We start from the raw sequence: 18635 nt of genomic DNA, 5'->3' as shown, positions 1-18635 counted from the left end.
TAGTAGCCTTTACATGGTTGTTAATATTATAATTATTATTATTATTATAATTTAGTATTAACATCTTGGTTTTTTCCAATGTGTGCAGCACATTTCCATCAGAGAGCAAATCCTTCTCCCCTACAATCAGAATCAGGATTATTCTCTTTGTTCTTTTCCTATGGTACTTTACCCAGCCTCAGGTAGTTTCCTTCTAATCAGTATTTAGCTGAAGACTCAAGGGAGATTCTCTGTAGATCTTTGGAGTGCTCTTTGTGCAGCCCTCTTCTCAGAATTCTGCTCTGTGAATTCTAGCTGGTTTGGCCACCCTGGATCTCTAGCTCCATCTTCTTAGTTCAGGGAGATTGCTGAGCTCCATGTGGGTTCTCTCCAATAGCAGGATTTAGGGTCAAAACATACCATGGAAATAAAATAAACAAGACTTGATACACAATTAGAAAGGAAGGAATGGAGAATGCTGACAGTCTGAATTGTGGTGTCATTCCCAAGTTGGGGGATTCATGAACAAAAGCATGGACTGGGAGCTGGACAGGATAAGGGAGATAAAGAGCTTGGTTTAGGGTATAATTAAGGATGAGGTCTTTATGGGTATAGATAGCTGTATATATCCATCTCATGCTCAGAGGGAATAAATGAGTTAGAGATGGAGATTTCAGAGGCATGAATATAGAGTTGAAAGAGGACTTCATCTACTTCCATTTTGACCACAAACTTTCTAATTGGTTAAATTCTTCTCTCCTACTGATCTCTTAATTCAGGCTAAAGACCCCAAGGGCAAAGTGTCCCCTAATGGGAACCAAAACTATTCCCTCAAGCAATAAGGACTGCCCTGAGCCAGCAAAACTCCTGCCCATAACTGACCCCCAGACAAAGAACAACTTGACCTTCACCACTCACCTGCAGGTACCCAATGTCTTCTGTCTCACATTTTCCTCATATAAACCTGGAAGTATTTTCAGCACTTTGGAGACATTAGTCTGCTGTCTTCCTGGAGCTGGCCTCGCTGAAATATTCCTTTCTTGTTTTACCACCATTTGTGTTTCACCCTTTGGATTTTGTCAGTGGTGAGTGGTCAAACCTAGTCTGTTTGGGAGCCCTAGAGCCAGCTGCTCTTGTACCCCTGTGCCCTAGCTACAGAGTCTGTCATCCAGGGAGCACATACTGAAAACAAACAAAAAAGAGAGTGGAAAATAGAAGTATGGAGTGTTCTAATATTTAAAGTGCTGCAGAGAAGGAAGTCAGTAAAGGAAACTGAGGGAACAAAGAGAAGAACGAAGAGAGCCAAGAGAGACCTGTCCAAGAGGAATTTCAAGAAGGAGACAATACAATAGTGTCCAATGTTCCAGAAAGGTCAGTTATGATAAGGACAGAAAATTGTCTTCTAGCAATTTGAAAGTCACTGGTGACCTTCCAGATGTCTGTGAGGAAGAAGAGGGACAAGACAAAGACATTTTTCCAATGTTAATTCCCAGATGTGAGCTGCCCAGAATGAAGTGCAGCCTGCTGTCAACTTCCAGGACAATCATGGTCTAAATTCTCTTGACATATGCTTTTATGAAGTTTTAGCAAAAGAAGCTTAAATCTAGGGATGTGACAAAAATCCTATCCTTTTCTCTGCTGCCTTTTTTTTTTCATGATTTTTAAAAAATATTTTATTTATTTATTCATGAGAATACACAGAGAGGAGAGAGAGAGGCAGAGACACAGGCAGAGGGAGAAGCAGGCTCCATGCAGGGAGCCTGATGTGGGACTCCATCCCAGATCTCCAGGATCATGCCCTGAGCTGTAGGCGGTGCTAAACCACTGAGCCACCGGGGCTGCTCTGCTGCCTCTCTTCTTGTGCTAAAACTAGACCTTTCTCTCCCAATTATACATGATTTATGTATGGGTTGTGACTTATTTTAGTCTGTCTAGGGTTAAGATAATTAAAATATAATTGTCTTTTAGGTTTTTGTCCTAACTGGTATTTATCCTAACATTTGAATGGAGGTGACAATAAGAACAACAGAATATATAAGGCTCTATGCTTCATAGGTGATAGAAGCTTTCTTAGAAACAGTTGTAAAGAAGACTTGAAAAGGGCCTGAATATGGTGGGAACACATGTGTTAAGTTGTATAACAGGGAAGGAAATGGTAAGTTGGACATTTTTCAGGCAGATTTCAAAGTGGTACATTAGTTGTTGGAGGTGGGATGGATGAGAGAATGGTGTAACTGGGTGATGGGCATTAAGGAGGGAACTTGATGTAATGAGCACTGGGTGTTGTATGGAACTGATGACTCACTTAACTCTACTTCTGAAACTAATAATAAACAATATGTTAATTAATTGATTCTAAATTTTAAAAAGGAAAAAGTGGTATGTTAGTAGTTGGGGTTCAAGGGGGTCTGTAGAGGGCATTTAAATCTAGAAGTTAGAAATGGCAATGGAATATAGTTGGGAAGTTGCTACTTTAACTGTGACTAGAAGAGTTCCATGTGGGGTTCTGGTATAAATTGAGAGTGGACAGGAGGTTGTTTAGAAATAAGTATAAAAGCATGATGTGTGTGTAAATCCATGTTAAGCTGAAGTCATATGACTGCATTCATAATTAATTGCCAATTAATTGGGTACTGTAATAGTGCTCTATGGAAAATGGATTAATTCCAACAAGGCTCTTTTAAAAATCTCCTTACTACTAGTCTAGGTAGTAGAGGTGGCAACTAGATATTGTTACAGGATGCCAGCTAAAAAAGACTGTGGAATGAATATGTCATTAAATGTTAATTAAAATAGCACCAAATAGACACTGGAGACTTGGACAGAGGGAGGGAAAGTACACATAAAGGCAGAAGAGGGAGAGCTTTTCCTAGGCTTTCCTCTCAGAGGAGTAGCTGGCAGGGCCCTGGAGGAGACTGCTCATGCCACAGAAAGCAGAGGAACCAACAAATATAGAGGAATAGGAAGACACATGTTCCTCTGACCCAGGAGGTTCTAGGGAACAAGTTTGGAGGGTTCCAGTTTGGTCAACCTGGGAAGAATGTGAATGTGGAATTTTGTGGTTTGACTTTCTGATTTCTAACATTTCTTTTGCCACTGATCTCACTATTGGGGTGAAGAGGCGTAAAGTTACAGAAGCTGGCTAAAATGCAAATATTAAAAGAAGCAACCTCAAGTGTAGGTCATTAGTCACCAAGTATAAAGATTACCTTTTCAGGATGTCTGGGTGGCTCAGTAGTTGGGCATCTGCTTTAGGCTCAGGGAATGATCCTGGAGATCCCTGGATCGAGTCCCACACTGGGCTTTCTGCATAGAGCCTGCTTCTCCCTCTGCCTATGTCTGCCTCTCTCTCTCTGTGTCTCTCATGAATAAATAAATAAAATCTTTTTTTTAAAAAAAGATTAATACCTTTTCTAGTTTTGTTGAAGAAGGCGGGATATAAAGAAAGCTGGTGGTTCTTTAGAATCTGAATTTTAAGAAGGGATCAGAGGGGCACCTGGGTGGCTCAGTCACTTAAGTCGCCAGACTCTTGATTTTGGCTCAGGTCATGGTCTTGGGGGCCCTAGGATAGAGAGCCCTGTGTCGGGCTTCCGGCTCAGCGGGGAGTTTACTTGATTCTCTCTCCCTCTGCCCCTCCCTCTCCTCACTTGCTCTCTCTCTCTCTCTCTAAAATAAACAAATAAATCTTTAAAAAAAGAAGGGATCAGAAACAGCAGATACCTACTCATTGTCTACAAACCATGTTTAAAACTCATTAGCCTAATATTCAAGGCTTCCATAAACTTGCCTTAGTTTTTTTTTTTTTTCCTATGAAAGGAATTTGAGAGGTACAACCTTCCAGTTAAAAAATAAACAAGGATGGAAAGTACAGCATTGGAAATATGGTAAAGGTGAGCATTTCATAATATATGCAGTTGTTGAATCACTATGTTATACAATGGAAACTATTATTGTATGTCAACTATATTTCAATAATAATAATAATAATAAATAAAAGACAGCTATTGTGATTAAACACATTGCCAACCACACAGCAAGATAAAAAGCCAAGCTGTCTCTATATCCCCAAAACTGAGGCTCTTTTGTTTTAGACATCTTGGTTGATTCTGACAACTGACCATTTGGACCACTTGTTTTTTCTCTTCCTACACTTTAAACTTCCATTCTTGGGGCAGCCCCGGTGGCGCAGCGGTTTAGCGCCACCTTCAGCCCAGGGCGTGATCCTGGAGACCTGGAATCAGTCCCACGTCGGGCTCCCTGCATGGAGCCTGCTTCTCCTTCTGACTGTGTCTCTGCCTCTCTCTCTGTGTGTCTCTATGAATAAATAAATAAAATCTTTTTAAAATTTTTTGTAAAAAATAAAAAAATAAACTATCATTCTTATGTTTTACATTCACCAGGAATGCATGAGCCTGTGAATTCTAAGCCCTTACCCACGAAGACCCCAGTGAAAGCAGAACCTCAAGCCAGTATGCTCTCTAAGCAAAACCTTCCTGTGTGGCCCTAGGTGTGCTGTACAATTTCCAGGTTCTATAAGTAATAAACTTTTATTTTTTCAGTTTCCTGATGGTTGTTTCTGAAGGGCATTTTGCAATCATAATAAGAACCAGAAGGCTTTTCCGACCACAACATTGATTATTGATAGGCTGAGCCAGCACAGAACAATTCTTAAGTTAGATCCCTACTCCCAATCTTTGTCCTCACCAGAGATGGAATTAGCCCTGGTCTCATGAGTACCTCTGTTTCAAATGTTAGCAGTTATTTTAGCCTTGACCATACCCAAGATACTTAGCAATTAGTCAACATGAACTATAAGGATGGGAAAACAAAAGGAGGATCTTATTTTTTTACTGAGCTTTACCTGCACTAGACTCCCAAGATCTGCCATACAAGCCTGCTTTGATGAACCCCCAAAGAAATCTTCATCTCAGGGCTACAAACATGTTGTTACCTCTGTCTAGACTACTTTCCTCTTCATTCTTTTCAGAACTAACTCTCACTCATCCTTTGAGATTCAGTTTATTTTTATTTTTATTTTTATTTTTTTGAGATTCAGTTTAAATGTCATTTCCTCAGTCATCCACATTCAAGTTTCCACTGTAATTCTCATCCATAGCACTGTGTTCTTTTCTTTCATAAAAATTATCACAATTTGTAATTATATGTTGCTTATATATTTATAATTTATTTACTGTTTAGGTCTCCCACATAGAGGTAAGCTCCATGAGAGCAAGTATTATGCCTGATTCAACCACTCTATACCTATCACTCGACAAAAAGCCCCATGTTCAACATATACCTTTGAATGAATGACAAATGGATCCCTGATCTCATCTGGTGACCAATTCTTCTTCTTCTTCTTTTTTTTTTTTTTAAAGTAGGCTCCACATCCAACCTGGAGCCCAGTGTGGGGCCTGAACTGAAGATCTGAGATCAAGACCTGACCTAAGATCAAGGGTCAGATGCTAAACCGACTAAGCCACCCAGGTGCTCCTCATCCGGTAACCAATTCTTGCCATAAGAACTTAAGAACTTGGTGGATTATCAGGGAGGCTTGTTAGTATTCGGTTTCAAGTTTAAGTATAGTTTTCTTATGTGAAAACATGTCAGACTTCTTTGAAGAAACATTCCCCTCTGCAGTATGGTTTTTAGAAGCATTATATTTGATCAACTAAACAGTCTTTTTTATTTTTTTGGGTTTTTAAAACTTTATTCACTTCAAAACATTTATCAGAGACATAATTCTGTCCTGGGGTAAATCATCCTTTTTTAAAAAAGTTAAATAAAATCTTACATCAAGGGATATATATATTCTATGTTTGCACTGTAGAAAGTATATACACATAAATATTCATTATTATATATTTAAAAACCCAAGTCAAAATTTCCGGGAATTGTTTCTTGCGAACAATAGTATTATTAATGAGTTGACATTGACCAGACACATACATAAATTATATTAAAAAGAATATTTCCTTTCCTTATGATTGAGGTTCTTTTACTTAAAGAAATGAAACATGAATAAGAAATCTGGAAAGTCTTTGTTTTTTTCCTTTTTTAGTTTCTTTTTTATTTTGCTTTTTGTTTTCATACTCCTTCTGCGGCTCTCACCTCTTTTTATCTGCTTTTGTCCATTTGCTTCTTTCCCTTTGTTTTAGTGATATTAAACATGTCCCCCAAATTCTAGCATTTGCTGAAAACAAACTGCATTTTTTTTCTTTCCTGGTAATCAGATCCAAATAGCCCAGAGAAGAGTCATATTTTTCTCACATGTTGGTATAACTACTGCCCAACAACTCCACGACCTGGGGATTCTCTTCCAGAAGAAAGACACTCTAGGGCTCCTATCTAAAGCTCATAGCAGATAACTCAATAAATCAAAGCCATCACTATGCTCTGTAAAGACTCTATTTTTCCCACTCCCACCTATAGACATAAAAATATCCTTTAGGGGTACCAAGTAGAATAAATAACAAGTGTACAGCTCTTTCGAAAATATTTTTCATGCATGATCTCATTTAATTCTTTCAACAAACCTGTGAGCCAGATATTATTATCATTCCATTTTACATAAAAGGAAACTGAAGTTCAGAGTGATAAAATGACTTTTCCAAGGTTACTTCCCTAGTAACTGCCAGAATTACAGCTCCAAGTAGGACCTCAATTCTATAACTTCTGGTCTTTTTCCCACATAAAAAATAAATCTGCATAAGAAGAGTTAAGAATATGAATAGAAACAGTAACGATTAAAGAAATATGATCCAAACTTAGGGAACCTTATAAAACCATATGGTTGAGGAATCCTTTATGGAACTTCCTACTGCCTCATTCTACCTACCCTTCTCCTTCAAAGCTTATGTGCATAAACATCTTACATAGTAGAATTTGTCCTAGTGGGAAGAGTCATCAACTACTCACAGGCCACTCTATCCACAGGTAATCTGTCTTCTAATTGAATAGCAGTCTGAAAATAGGCTCTCTAATTCAAGCCCTTATCAACTCTTGTTGGGATAACTCCAAAAGCCTCCTAATAAGCTTTTATACCTTTATAGTCTTATCCTTCTTCAGTCCATCTTCCATACTATTACCAGTAACATTGCTGAAGTAGAGATCTGTTCATGCCCTTCTCTCTCTCTTTTTAAAAGATTTTATTTATTTATTAATGAGAGACACAGAGAGAGAGAGAGAGAGAGGCAGAGACACAGGCAGAGGGAGAAGCCTGTGGGACTGACGTGGGACTCGATCCTGGGTCTTCAGGATCACGCCCTGGGCTGAAGGCAGCGCTAAACCGCTGAGCTACCCGGGCTGCCCATGTTCATGCCCTTCTCTACTTAAAATCTTTCAATGGCTTCTTAAGGGCTGAATTCTGTCCCCTAAAAACGCTACTAACCTCTAGTACCTCTGAATATGACTGTATTTGAGACAGGTCTTTAAAGAAGTAATTAAGTTAAAATTAGGCCCTAATGCAATCTGACTTATGTCCTTACAAAACGGGGAAATTTAGGGGTACCTGAATGTCTCAGTCAGTTGGGCCTCTGCCTTCAGCTCAGGTTATAATCCTGGGGCCCTGGGAATGAGCCCTGCCTCGGGCTCCCTGCTCAGTGGGGGGCCTATTTTTCCCCTCTCCTCCTGCTTGTTCTCTGTCAAATAGATACATGAAATATTTTTTTTAAGTGAGAAATTTAGACACAAACACAAGTAGAGGGAGGACCATATGAAGACAGAGAGGGGAAAGACAGCCAACCGCAAGCCAAAGAAAGGTCTCAGAAGAAACCAAACCTGTCGATACCTTGATCTTGGACCTCTAGCCTCTAGAATTGTGAGAAAATAAACTTCCTGTTGTTTAAGTCTCCCAGTCTATGGTACTTTGTTATGGCTTCTCTCTCTCTCTCTCTCTCTCTCTCTCTCTCTCTCTCTCTCTCCTTTTAAAGATTTTATCCATTTATTCATGAGAGACACAGAAAGAGAAGCAGGCTCCATGCAGGGAGCCCAATGCGGCATTTGATCCCAGGTCCCCAGGATCATACCCTGGGCCTAAGGCAGGTGCTAAACCACTGAGCCACCCAGTCGTCCCTGTTATGGCATCTTTCAAAAATGAATACGACTTCCCAATGCCTACAACATAAAATGGAAACTTTTTGGTGTGGCATTCAGGATCCTTTATGACCCAACTCCTTCTCCAGCATTATTTCTGGCTACTCCCCTTTGACCATATACTCTAGAACACTAAATGTTTCTTGTCTCTATACCTCTGCCTGTAGCACTCTTATCTCTTTTTCATTTTATTCTCTAAGATTTGGCTCCTTACTGCCCTCACCTCTAGGCTGAAGTTATCCCTCCTTTACTAATGTGAGGTCTTGTGAAGGGAGAGAGGGTATATTTATGTCCCCAAACTCCATCACACTAGTCCATTCACAGGCAGATGTTAATACATATCTGTTGAGGGGCACCTGGGTGGCTCAGTAGATTTGAGTATCTGACTTGATTTTAGCTTGGGTCATGATCTCAGGGTTATGCAATGAACTCCATGTTGGGCTCTGTGCTCAGCAGGGAGCCTACTAGAGATTCTCTCTCTCCCTCTTCCTCTCCCCTCCCCCCTACTTCTCTCAGATCAATCAATCAATCTTAAAAATATATACATATCTGTTAAACTGAATTGAGGATGGGTGGAGAGGAGAGTGGTAGGGAAACACCTCCCCTGCCTTAGTGATCTCCTTACTTCACAGTGAGAAGTCCATTTATCCCTCTGTGTCAAGGCCTCTGGCTGGCAGTTTTCATGTCTAATTTCAAAGAAAAGGCTGACACTATGGAATTCAGGACATTGAGAACATGATTCATGAATTCCAGTTGTCTCCACTGTGTCCTTCTCTAGCCTCCATTTCCTTCTTTATGAGGTTCTGACAAGTTCCAATTCTGTCTAAATGTGTGTGTTCCTATCAGGCATAAGTAATTCCTGGAGTATGTAGGGATTCTCTTTCTCTCTCCCCCTGTTCCCATTTCTCCCTATGCATTTTTCTTAATCTTTTCTATCATAGAAAGACTTCCTCTATGCCACCAGGGGAGAAAGGTGCAGCATCTTCAAGCTTACATAATCTCAGTTTTACGTCCCAAAGGGAAAAAAAGATTATCTTTCTTCTGAGAAAAAAAAAAAACAACCCTATACACAAATATATACAGCAGCTTTGTAATAGCCAGAAACTGGAAAGTATTCAAATGTCTACCAGTATGTGACTACATAAACAAATTGTGGGATATAAATGAAATCTCAGCAATAAAAAAGATTAACTACTTTTATAAATAATAACATGGATGAATCTCAAAACATCATGCTGAACAAAAGGAGCTGGACACAAAAGCATATATTATGTGATTCTATTTAATTAAAACTTTAGAAAAGATCCTAATTTATAGTGAAAGAAATCTATAGTGGCTGCTCCTGAGAAGGGGGCACAAAGAAATTTTTTGAGGTAATAGTAAAATTCTATAGATTGAGTAGTGGTAGTTATAGAAGTGTATATATTTGTCAAGTCACCAAGATGTGCACTTTACTGTATAGAAATTATGCCTTGAAAAAGGTGAGATTAAAAAAAAAAAAGAAAAAGAAAAAGGTGAGATTAAAAAATATATAAGTGCAGAGCTGCTATGATAATAGTCAAAATGTTGATCTTTCAGTACTAAACCCAAGATTCTTGGACCCCCAACTCCTCTTTAGTCAGACCTCTGACTGTACCTGCAGTCCTGTCTCGTTGTGTTCCTCTCCTGTATTATGTTTTGGTATCTCAAATTAATTGCAGTTTCCTATATATTCCAAGCTGTCTTCCCACTTCTGAATCTTTACACATGCAACCCCTCTGTCCCTATTAATTCAGCAGGTGAACAGCTTTTCTCTTAGGGCTCAGGTGCAGCATTACCTGAACTCCCTTTCTAGGTTGCTTTAGGTAGCATGTATCGTTAGGACATCCTTTTCTCTGCACCATACAACAGACACATATTTGTGTGGAATAGTGTGTGGACACTTTCATTTGTTAGTACATGGACTCCTCTTCTAGACTCTGAACTCCAAAGGGGAGGTATGAAGAAGTTTCTTCCATCAAAATAAGTTTAGGGTGTTTGAAATTCTTGTAAAATAGAGACTAAGTTAAAATTTCTTAAATACAGAAATTTCTATACTTTTTCACGTCCTGATTGGGACTATTTGGCCTATGACTGTGATATCAGTGTTTCAGAGGGAATCTATAAGCTGAAACAGTATAGTATAGCAAAATTTTGCATTTCTCTAAAATGTCAAACATTCTCAAAAAAAGATGTCAAACATTCTCCTAAACATTTTTTTTTATTACAAAGAACTTTCCTGCCAATTATTAAATCCATATGTATTTCAAGGGAAATTTTTTTTTCAAGGGAAATTTAATCCCTGTTTGACTAATTCACACTCAATCCATCACAGTTTTATTTTTATTTTTTTTTAATTAAAAAAATTTTTTTATGATAGTCACACAGAGAGAGAGAGAGAGAGAGAGAGGCAGAGACATAGGCAGAGGGAGAAGCAGGCTCCATGTACCGGGAGCCCGACGTGGGACTCGATCCCGGGTCTCCAGGATCGCGCCCTGGGCCAAAGGCAGGCGCTAAACCGCTGCGCCACCCAGGGATCCCCCCCAGTTTTATTTTTAAGAGCTATTTGATGTTCCAGACACCATTAGAACCTGAATCTGTGTGTCTCTCATGAATAAATAAATAATATCTTTAAAAAAAAAAGTAGATTCCATATTTAATTTATATAGAAAGTAGAGTAAAAGGAATGAGGAACAAAAACTCTTGGTCATACTATTTAAACCTGAACAATGATACAAATACTATAAGCCGGGGATCCCTGGGTGGCGCAGCGGTTTAGCGCCTGCCCTTGGCCCAGGGCGCGATCCTGGAGACCCGGGATCGAATCCCACGTCGGGCTCCCGGTGCATGGAGCCTGCTTCTCCCTCTGCCTATGTCTCTGCCTCTCTCTCTCTCTCTCTGTGTGTGACTATCATTAAAAAAAAAAAAAAATACTATAAGCCATAGAGGAAGAGATTGACAGATTTGGATACAGAAAAAAATTCTGGGTGGAAAAATGTACCTTAATAGCATTTAAAAATTTTTTGTTTAAAGTAGGCTCCATGCCCAACATGCATGGAGCTCAATGGAGGGCTTGAACTCACAACCCTCAGACCAAGACCTGAACTAAGATAAAAAGTTGGATGTTTAACCAACTGAGCCACACAGGCACCCTTAAAAAATTTTAAACTATGGAAAATACCTGCAACATGTATATAGGTAAATGGTTACTGCAATGATCTATAAGACATTCCCTAAATCCCCAAGAAAAGAAATTGAACCAGGATGCCTGAGTGGCTCATTTGGTTAAGCATTTGCCTTTGGCTTAGGTCATGATCCCAGGGTCTTGGGATCAAGTCCTGCATCGGACTCCTTGCTCAGCTGGGCAGCCTGCCCCTCCCTCTGCCTGCCCCTCTCTCTGACAAATAAATACATATTTTTTTTAAAAAGAGGGGGGCTGGGTGGCTCAGTTGGTTAAGTGCGTGCCTTCCGTTAGGTCATGATCTCAGGGTCCTGGGATTGTGCCCCGAGCTGGGATCCCTGCTCACCGGGGAGCCTGCTTCTCCCCCTCTTTCTGCTGTTCCCCCTGCTTGTACTCTCTATTGCTCTAAGTAAATAAATAAGATCTTTAAAAAAAGAAAGAAAAAGAAATTGAACTTTAAAATTGAAAAACGGGCAAAGGACATGTACAGAAAATTTATAAAGAAATACAAATGGGATGGATAGCTCAGTCAGTAGAGCAAGTAACCCTTGGTCTTGGGGTGTGAGTTCAAGCCCCACGTTGGATGTAAAGATTACATAAGAATAAAATCTTTAAAAATTTTTTTATTAAAAAAAAAGAAATAACAAATGACCAGTAAATTTGTCAAAAATCCCCCACAAACAGATGCTCAACTTCATTGACAAATAAACTTAATAGAATAGGACATCAGTTTTTACCTATTATGATGGCAAAATTTTAAATAATTAGTGATACCCAGTGTTGCTGGATTTGTGGGGAAAGATGATAGGAATATAAGCTGATTCAAGTGTTAATGGGAAGGTAAGCTGATTCAACCTTTGTAGAAGGCAATTTGGCAATAACTTATCAAATTTTAAATGTCATATATTTTGACCCATCAATTCTACTTCTTTATTTCAATGAAGTAATCAGATAAGTCCATAATAATACATGAATCTGGATGTTCACTACATTGTTATTCATAATTCCAAAAAACCCAGAAACTTAGATGTCCATTAAAATATGACTGGCTACAGGGTGTGATCCTGGGGTCCTGGGATCGAGTCCCACATCAGGCTCCCTTCATGGAGCCTGCTTCTCCCCCTCTGCCTATGTCTCTGCCTCTCTCTCTCTGTCTCTCTCTCTCTCTGTCTCTGTGTCTCTCATGAATAAATAAATAAAATATTTAAAAAATATATATGACTGGCTAAGAGTCAGGTTTTTTTGTTTATTCATTTGTTTTTAGATCCCACATATAAGTGAAATCACTTATTTCACTTAGCATAATGTCCTCTAGGCCACCCATATTGTCACAAATGGCAAGATGTCATTCTTTTTATGACCAAGTAATATTCCATTGTATGTGTATATATATATATATATATATACACACACACATATTCTTCTTTATTCATTCATCTATTGATGGACATTTGGGATGCTTCCATATCTTGGCTATTGTAAGCAATGCTGCAACAAACATAGGGGTGCATATATCTTTTTGAATTAGTAGTTTTGGCTTATTTGGATAAATACCCAGTAGCAGAATTGCTGGATCATGTGACATTTCTATTTTTAATTTTTTGAGGACCCTATATACTCTTTTCCACAGTGATTGCACCAATTTCCATTTCCACCAACAGTACAAGAGGACTCCCTTTTCTCCACATCTTTGTCAATATTTGTTATTTTTTTTTAATATATTAGCCACTTTGAGTTAAGGTTATATTTCATGGTGGTTGTGATTTGTACTTTCCTGATGATAAGTGGTGTTGAGCATCTTTTCATCTGTCTGTTGGCTATTGGTATGTCTTCTTTGGAAAAATGTTTACCCAGGTCCTCTGCCTATTTTTTTTTCCTCTGCCCATTTTAAATCAAATTATTTGTTTGTTTGGTGTTGAGAACAAACTGGTGGTTGCCAGAGGAGAGGTAGGTGGGATGATGGGTGAAATAGGTGAAGAAGATTAAGAGGTATAAATTTCCAGGGATCCCTGGGTGGCGCAGTGGTTTGGCGCCTGCCTTTGGCCCAGGGCACAATCCTGGAGACCCGGGATCGAATCCCACGTCGGGCTCCCGGTGCATGGAGCCTGCTTCTCCCTCTGCCTGTGTCTCTGCCTCTCTCTCTCTCTCTCACTGTGTGCCTGTCATAAAAAAAAAAAAAAAAAAGAGGTATAAATTTCTAGTTATAAAATAAGTAAGTCATAGAGATGAAAAGCATAGCATGGGGAATATAATCAAGAACATTGTAATAACACTGTATGGTGACTACACTTATGGTGAGCACTGAGTAATGTACAGGACTGTTGAATCAATATGTTGTATATCTGAAACTAATATACCATTGTATGCTAATTATACTTCAATTTAAAAAAAATCTCAGAATTGAATTGAAAGTTGTAGTGAACTCTAAAATTAAGTTTAAATGAGAGCAAGTGAAATGAAGCATAAAATATGATTACAAAGTATCCTTGCAAACTAAATATTTATTTTTAATTAAATGTTTTCTGTTGAGTTAAAAAGAAAAGGATTAAGTAAACTACAATATACCCACACAATGACATAGAGAGTGGCCACAGAGTCTAGAAACAGATTTATAAAAAAAATCAGACACTTACCCCCTTGGTTACTTCTAGTTTAACAACAGAGAGGACAGGCTCATTTGGTGAAACCGATGACACAATTAACTGAGGCAACATGCTTCATATGCATATGTAGGGATTGATGGAAATACTGCATTTATGAACCATGTTCATTGCAGTTTATACAGCTCACTGAACTGTGTACCTTGCTAATGAAAGACAACACACTGAATGAATCCTGTTATGATACTGTAATATATAAAAAATTAATCGTTATGTGCATTTGCCTATTTTCCAGAATTTAAAAAAATATTTATTTATTCATGAGAGACAGAGAGAGAGAGAGAGAGAGAGGCAGGGAGATAGGCAAAGGGAGAAGCAGACTCCTCACAGGGAGCCTGATGTCGGACTCGATCCCTGATCCCAGGATCATGCCCTGAGCTGAAAGCAGGCACTCAACCTCTGAGCCACACAGGCATCCCTATTTTTCCAGAATTTATAGCCCTTCTTTATTATGCAGTTTTAATAATAAGAAGAAAGATCTGTTAGTACTGACATAGAAAAACTACAATTTATTAATGGAAAAAATTATACAGTAGAATGCATATTATGATGCCTGTTTTATAAAAACGTGTGTGTGTTTGTAGATGCATAATAAAAATTCTGGAGGGCTTTCGTATTTTATTTCCAAATTGTTTCATTTTTATGAGCCTTTATTTCCTTTTAACCAGAAAACCAATAAAAATTTCCATTCTGAAAAACTTGAACAAACAATAGCCAAAGCCATGCTTGAGGTTGAGAGTTTTCAATGTCTGTAAACCAGCCATTGCTTTCCTTATTCCAAGCTGTCTCTGTGTGAATGCTGGGACTAGGCAGAAAGGAATAAGGTATTAGTGAAAAATCCTGAAAGTGGGGATGAAGGACTCCAGGTCTTGAGATAGGAAAAGAGAGGAGTAGCTCTCTTTTTAAAACTGAGTAGTAGGGGATCCCTGGGTGGCGCAGCGGTCTGGCGCCTGCCTTTGGCCCAGGGCGCAATCCTGGAGACCCGGGATCGAATCCCACGTCGGGCTCCTGGTGCATGGAGCCTGCTTCTCCTCTGCCTGTGTCTCTGCCTCATTCTCTCTCTCTTTGTGACTATCACAAAAAAAATAAATAAATAAAAAAAAAAATAAAAAAATAAAACTGAGTAGTAGAGTCAGGATATAAAAAACTTAGATCTACCTGGAGGGAAGGTAAGGTTACCAGGGTATTGGATCCCATTTTTTCACCTCTCTCTCTGACCTTTAATAGTATACAACCCCAATGAAGGGTAGAGGAGATACTGGTAGTATGAATTCTTCACCTTCCTTTCACTTTTCAGAGCCAGACTCAGGACTAATCAAGCATAAGTGAAAGGAATAAGAGAGCAGTGTATTTCTGTGGGCCCTAGCCAGTGATCATCTCAACTAATGCTGTATAGTCTTCAAGGCTCTCATCCTAGAATCCAGGTCTGTAGAAACTTTTTCAACCTGTCACACTGGGAATACATAAGGTTTACTTACTATCCCTAGATTACCCCTTGTCAGAGGGTTAGGTTTTATTACTGTCATTCTTTCCAGATTCCATTTGCAATTTCAGAGCTTAGGATTTCGTATGTTTGTTTTTTATATAATTGCCTGTCTATCTTCCTAACTTCTCCCTGTACCTTCCTGAGCAACTTCTCCAGTGTTTTTGGTCCTCTACTTGTCCACCACAAATGTAGTCAATATGAGGTCTGTTATTAAATAGAGATATAATTTCTATAACATGATCAGTTGTTTCTATATACCTCCATATCACATATAAAGAAATTTAAGATTATTGATACATTCAACAATACATAAAACTGCAATCACATTATAGATCCAATTAGGTATTGAAAGGGCCTGGTATATTATAGGCCCATATTAAAGGTTAGCTTCCTTCTAAAGAGACATCTAAAATATATATTGCTAACTCTAAAAGGAAACGTTGCAATCTTGATATTGCCAAAGATTTCTGAAGACATAAAAGCACTAACTATAAGAGAAAAAATTGATAAATTGGACTTTATAAAAGGATAAAACTTTCTGCTTTCCAAAAGATACACTTAAAAAAGTGAAAGGCAAGCTAGAGACTGGAAGAAGGTATCTGCAACACATATATTTCACAAATGACTTCTATCTAGAACACATTACAAAAACTTTTACACCTCAATTTTAAGAAGATGGACAAAACAACTGAATAGACATTTCACAACATAAAATATATGAATGGCCAAAAGAACATAAGAAAAGATACTCAACTAATACTCTATTAGCCAATAGGAAAATATAAATTAAAACCACAATGACATATCATTTCACACTCACTAGAATATCTAAAACTAAAACAATGCAATACCATACAGATGGCCAGAATGCCAGGAAGTCAATCTGAGAAATAACAACAGTGTAAGAAAACCACTGATGTGAAAGATGAGGAAAAGGCAATGGTTTAGCTGCAATCTAGAGACTAGGTTTGAACAATAAAAGTAAAAAGGCTTGTTTGGGACTAAGGAAGGATCAAAAGCAAGAAGAGTGGACTGTGACAATCCTCTAACTTCAGGAATTAGAGGGGGGAAGGGAGTAGGAAGTAGGTATCAGATCCCAGACTTAAAATATCCCTTTATTTGCTGATTTTGGAATTTACTGGACAACAGAATAGTGAAAAGAGAGCAAATATGCATAGGTGATAAGATTTATTCCTTGTTTCAGATATTTGTCTAATAAACAGGCAGAGGATTGGATTTTAATATTTTGGCTACTGTGGTAGGTTATTACTGTTCACCAGTCAGTCTCTCCTCCTACTGTATCCCTCTCTGCAGGATTATACATTCTGCCTGTTGAACACAGAGGGGGCTACATATGAGTTATCTACTGCTGTATGACAAATTACTCCAAAATGTAGCAGTTAAAAACAATAGATATTTATTGTCTCACAGTTTCTGTGGGTCAAGAATTTGGGAGTAGTTTAGCTCGTGGAGTTGCAGTCAAAAGATTTTCTAGGGCTGCAATCTGAAAGCTCAATTGGAGCAGGAAGATCTTCTTCCGAGAGGGCTTATTCACATGGCTGTTGGCAGGAGATCTCTGATCCTCACTGACTGTTGGTGAAGGGCCTATGTCTCTCCCCATATGGGTCTAACTGCTGGGTTACTTGAGTGTCTCATGACATGGCAGCTGGTTTCCTCTAGAGTGAGTAAACCAGGAAAGAGATCAAGGGAGAAGCTGCACACTGCCTTTTATGACTCTATCTGAGAAGGAACATATTGTTACTTCTGCCATTATGTGTTTGTTAGAATCAAGTGACTAAGTCTAGCACTCAAGGGGAGAGGAATTGGGCTCTACTTTCTGAGGGAGGACTGACTTCCTTCCTTCCTTCCCTCCTCCCCTCCCCTCCCCTCCCGTCCCCTCCCCTCCCTTCCTTCCTTCCTCTTTCTTTTTCTTTCTTTCTAAAGATTTTATTTATTCATGAGAGACACACAGAGAGAGGCAGAGACATAGGAAGAGGAAGAAGCAGGCTCCCTGTGGGGCGCTCGATGTGAGACTCAATCCCAGGACTCTAGGATCATGACCTGAGCCAAAGGCAGATGCTCAACCCCTGAGCCACCCAGGTGCCCCTCTGAGGGAGGAATTTCAAAGAGTTTGTGGACATATTTTGAAAACCACCATACCTTCTGATTTGCCTTTGCTGAAGGTACCAGGTCACTTTTTCTACTGCTCTGTATATATTAAACAAGAGCTGAAGTAGAAGACAGAACATAATGTCCAGTATTCCTGCTGACCCAACTCAATTATGATCCTCAGTGTTAGTTTCACTTCCTGCATTCTCTGAATCTCTACTTGTACAAAAGCATTATATCATACTATTATTTATGAACGTTAGATGAGATATAGCCATGTGAAGATGATATAAATCAAAATACATAAGTTCAATCATAGAGTGGTCTTTAAGGTGTATAAAATTAAGATTTATCTAGTAATATCCCAGGGCACGACACAAAGTATTATACATAAATCATACTATACTAACTTCAAATGTCCCTAATAGATATGCATACACATATTAGTATGGCTGGTCTGGCTCTGTTTTGGTTACTATTTGCATAAAACGGCTCTTTTCATCCTTTCACTGTATTTGGGTCTAATGTGAGTCTCTTATGGAAAGAATATAGATGAATCATTTTTAAAATAAATTCTACCAGTCTCTACCTTCTTATTGGAGTATTTTGTTCATGTACACTTACAGTAATTACTGATAATCTGTGGTGAGGATAGCATAACATATAGTTATCAAACCACTGTTGTATATCTGAAAATAATGTAACATTGTGTGTCAACTATACTTCAATTAAAAAAGAAATTTAGGGATGCCTGGGTGGCTCAGCAGTTGAGTGCCTATCTTTGGTCCAGGGCATGATCCTGGAATCCTGGGATCAAGTCCCACATCGGGCTCCCTGCATGGAACCTGCTTCTCCCTCTGCCTGTGTCTCTGTCTCTCTCTGTGTATCTCTCATGAATAAATAAAATCTTTTATAAAAAAGAGAGAAATTTAAAAATCATAATTAATGATTTAAAAAAGAAGAAAACCAACACATCATATGATTTGCTCTAATAAAATTGGTAGCATGTATGAGTTCTGGGTAGAAGCTTTAAGAGCTTGTGAGTCCTGGAGTAAATATGGTATAGAACAAAGCTGCAGCCAGTTCACGGTATTGGGGTGAGAAATAA

The 18635-nt window shown here is 38.7% G+C and overlaps 1 long non-coding RNA gene across 7 annotated transcripts in view; it reads right to left on the bottom strand.

The window, feature by feature from the left end:
* The window catches only part of LOC112673834 (uncharacterized), a 167689-nt gene that overhangs the window by 123488 nt on the left and 25566 nt on the right, over positions 1-18635 (bottom strand). For 5 of the 7 annotated variants that reach the window (XR_007405621.1, XR_007405623.1, XR_007405617.1 and 2 more), the window contains one exon: positions 11876-13431. The exons of the other annotated variants lie outside the window; for them this stretch is intronic. This is a non-coding gene — a long non-coding RNA (uncharacterized LOC112673834). Of the gene's footprint in view, positions 1-11875; positions 13432-18635 lie in introns of those variants that run through there. 7 annotated transcript variants of the gene reach the window in all.

This window comes from Canis lupus, chromosome 24 (assembly GCF_003254725.2).
Source record: "Canis lupus dingo isolate Sandy chromosome 24, ASM325472v2, whole genome shotgun sequence".
NCBI classification, from domain to species: domain Eukaryota; kingdom Metazoa; phylum Chordata; class Mammalia; order Carnivora; family Canidae; genus Canis; species Canis lupus.
The sequence above is the reverse complement of the archived record's forward strand: the minus strand, read 5'-3'. Positions and strand labels throughout refer to the sequence as shown.